At 39.3% G+C, this 4,042-nt stretch overlaps 1 long non-coding RNA gene across 1 annotated transcript; it reads left to right on the top strand.

The window, feature by feature from the left end:
• Positions 1-2,720: 2,720 nt before the first annotated feature.
• Positions 2,721-3,830, top strand: LOC118397780 (uncharacterized). Its single transcript, XR_004828494.2, has 2 exons — positions 2,721-3,172; positions 3,476-3,830. It is a non-coding gene; the product is annotated as an uncharacterized LOC118397780 (long non-coding RNA).
• Positions 3,831-4,042: the final 212 nt, after the last annotated feature.

The raw sequence follows: 4,042 nt of genomic DNA, 5'->3' as shown, positions 1-4,042 counted from the left end.
CACCATGGAACCACGCAGCTATCATACCGCTCAGGAAGGAGACGCTTTCTGTCTCCTAGAGATGAACATACGTTGGTGTGAAAAGTGCAAATCAATCTCTAAACAACAGCAAAGGACCTTGTGAAGTTGCTGGAGGAAACAGGCACAAAAGTATCTATATGCACAGTAAAACGAGTCCTATATCGACATAACCTCAAAGGCCGCTCAGCAAGGAAGAAGCCACTGCTCCAAATCCACAATAAAAAAAACAGACTACGGTTTGCAACTGCACATGGGGACAAAGATTGTACTTTTTGGAAAATGTCCTCTGGTCCGACGAAAAAAAAATAGAACTGTTTGGCCATAATGACCATCGTTATGTTTGGAGGAAAAAGGGGGAGACTTGCAAGCCGATGAACACCATCCTAACCGTGAAGCAAGGGGGTGGCAGCATCATTTTGTGGGAGTGCTTTGCTGCAGGAGGAACTGGTGCACTTCACTCACAAAATAGATGGCATATTGAGGAAGGACAATTATGTGGATATATTGAAGCAACATCTCACCCAACTCATTGTGGGAAGCTTGTGGAAGGCTACCAAAAACATTTGACCCAAGGTAAACAATTTAAAGGCTACACTAGAAAATACTAATTGAGTGTATGTAAACTTCTGACCCACTGGGAATGTGAAAGAAATAAAAGCTGAAATAAATAATTCTCTCTACTATTATTCTGACATTTCACATTCCTAAAATAAAATTGTGATCCTATTTAACCTAAAACAGGGATTGTTTACTCTGATTAAATGTCAGGAATTGTGAAAAACTGAGTTTAAATGTATTTGGCTTAGGTGTATGTAAACATCCGACTTCAACTTGTATGTTTTTAGAATTTTGTCCAAATGAATTACGAATGAAAAGCTGAAATGTCTTGAGTCAATAAGTATTCAATCCCTTTGTTATGGCAAGCTTAAATAAATTCATGATTAAAAATGAATTTAACATGTTGCATTGACTCAGTCTGTGTGCAATTATAGTATTTAACATGATATTTCAATTAATACCTCATCTCTGTACCCCACACATACAATTATGTCAAAGGGTATGAATATATTCTGAACTTATAATAATTCCTGAGCTTTCTTAAATCTCCTAGATATAGGACAGACAAATTCCAAACCTTAATTCTTAAGAGTAATTGTTTTACTGTCTATTTTGTCGCGTATGAATATGTTATTCAATGCATTTCTATGGGCTTTAGCACTAAAGGCCAAATTCAATATTTGATCAAATATGTTTTCTTGATACCTACAGGGGTCCAACAATTCCAAATCAAATAGCTAAATGATCCATGGTATGAACATAAAACAATTCCATATGTTAGCTTAGACTTTTAGGAGTTAATAAAGGAAAAGAGAGGGAAATCAAATGGATTATGCTCATCAGGATACATTCCAGATACTTACCCACTGTCTTGTTAGCAAATAACTCCAGACGACCACAGACAGCCGCAGATGGCTGCTGACCGTCGGCCAGAAGAGTGACAATGCTGGGAAGACAGGATTGACACAAACTGACTGAGACCTTTATTGGATTTATTGTGCGTGAATAGCAGTACTATGGAATTTATTTAGCTTTTATTTCTTTTCTTACCTTTTTTCTTCTAAATCTGCCATTTTGCCTTGGGATTTACAGCCTGGTATAAAGTGCACTCAGTGGAATAAGTCCATTACTCACTCAATTACTGGAATAGCATGGCCTGCTGGGTAGGGCTGGTTGCCTGGAAGGAACAGGAAGTAAGATAGGCCTTGTGGGTAGTAGGGTTTAGGATGCCAATGGCTCGAATCTAAAAATCATTTTCAACTGTAGGTCACAGATCTCAGTGGATATTTGGAGATGTGTGTGTCAAATGTATAGAGCGAGGCTTAACCTATATTGGTTAGAAAATCACAAAAATCACATTTGTCATTCATTTCAATGTTTTGAACCTTTCAAATGTATTTCTAATAGTCTACACAGTTTGATGTTTCATCTCAGACCTCCCTAAAAATGTGTACATAGATCTACTAAGACTTTGATTACAGATTCACAAATGCAAATACACTGCTGTGTGTCTTTTTTAGTGTACAAGCATTTACAACACATTGATTACAGATACAAAAATATTATTTGTTACCATTTAACACAATGTGTACCCTTAAGATAATAAGACAAGTAGGGCTAAACAATTTAGTGTCTTTTTTTCAACCCCCGATACAGAAACGTGTGAATACACGTACTAACAATACTTTGATTATAGTTTCACACGTAGAATTGACCATTATTCTACATAATATGTATGTACCCTTGAGAAACAAGTACTCTGAAAATGAAACTGAAAATGTTTTCCATTACAAGCCATCTTGTGACACTGAGTGGGTGTAGAAACATACCAGGTCCCTTCTGTCTGTAACCGTATATAGAATAATAATTGGGTAAATTGTTCATACTGTGCAAAGATCCCTTAGAGAGAACACCCTCTTATGTCTCAGCTTTCCATCCCCATTCCCATTGTTTACTTCCCCTGTGCTGTATGAAGCTTATCAAACACTATCTCAGCTTACATGCTCTGATTCTCTACCAAGGACTTCCTCCTTGGTGGTTCCGTTTGTTCAGAATCAGACATCTGGTATTGTGGAGTCTGGGCTGGAGGCCCGGCCTGGAAAAACTCTATAGGGGAAAGGAGAGAAGAGAGGAGAGATCTTAGCATGTGAGGATCGAGAGAGAGAGAGAGAGAGAGAGAGAGAGAGAGACCCACACACAAAGCATAAATCATCACAGATCCAAAGATAATAGAAAGTGGCAGTCCCTGCAGTCTGCTAAATCAGGCTCCTGCTTCCTCAATCCGTTTTGTAATTGCGCAGAGTGCTGATCGGGTTGTTTTGGGACGAAGAGAGGGAAAGAAGAGAGCTAAATGAAAACAGGCACAATTGGAAAGAGGCTGTGTGCACTACAGTCACATCGGCCGAAACTAAAGAGTGAGTGAACTTTTCGCCGAGCAAGCTGGGGGTCTTGGCTCGTTTGCGGATGCTTGGCTCGTTTGCGGCCAGAGGGATTGCTTTGCTTTGTGGAAGGGTTGTTAGATGAAGTTTGTGTGTCTAAAGGTGGAGGGATGCAGACCCTGTGGATTCAACAGAGGTGTCCGTGGCAGGGTCTGGTACTGTTTTTTTATATTTTTTATAAAAAAAATATGATCAACTTTTTTTTAAATCTCTGTTTTGAGCACATAAATAGTGTGGTCTTCAATGTCAAAGTTACATGTATTCAATGTTAAATGTGTTTGTTTGCTTTGGCTAGCTAGCTAGCTGGGTGGCTAATGTTTGCATTTAAGACATGCAGCAGCAGCTACGGCTTTTTGGTTTCACATGCCTTTTGGAAGGTGGAGACTGCGGCGTCAAAGAGGCAGAGAGACTGTTTCCGACCACTGCTGATGTGTGGTTGCATTTCTGGCGCTTTACAGCTGAAGCATCACCCAGGTGGGTCAGCTACTTACGCTGGAGAGGCTACTGTGGAGGAACTGAGAAACGTCGGACAAAGCGATGGGCCCTGATGAAGATCTTCTGGCTTGTCTGACAGACGGACTTTCTCCCTGACTGTACCGTACCATCGATCCGCCCTCCTCTCAAGCCATACTGAATTTTACAAACTGACTCAACTCCATTCCTTTTCCATCTTTAAGTTGTTGTTCATTGATGAATAATGTATTTTTTTTTAAGAGGACCACACTGGAATTATGTTTTTAAAAATGTTTGTGTTTTCCTTAAATATAAATGCATTGTATCTACATGTTTTAAAAAATAAATCAGGAAACAGGAGTGGTATGTCAGGTAGCCTTGAGGTTCGAGAGGCCCCCCGATGTTGCATCCTACCAGCTCTCACAATATCACGTCAGAATTAGACTTCAATGCATGTTTCTCAAACGTCAAATTTCAAAGTTGTTCCAAACGTCATATTTCAAAGTTTTTACGATTACGTTTCATCATTAACTCTGATTTTTTAAGGTTAGGGTTAAGTTCTGACATTAACT

The sequence above is a fragment of the Oncorhynchus keta genome, chromosome 19 (genome assembly GCF_023373465.1).
Source record: "Oncorhynchus keta strain PuntledgeMale-10-30-2019 chromosome 19, Oket_V2, whole genome shotgun sequence".
Classification (NCBI taxonomy): Eukaryota; Metazoa; Chordata; class Actinopteri; order Salmoniformes; family Salmonidae; genus Oncorhynchus; species Oncorhynchus keta.
Note: the sequence above shows the minus strand (reverse complement) of the source record. Positions and strands in the feature narration are given on the sequence as shown.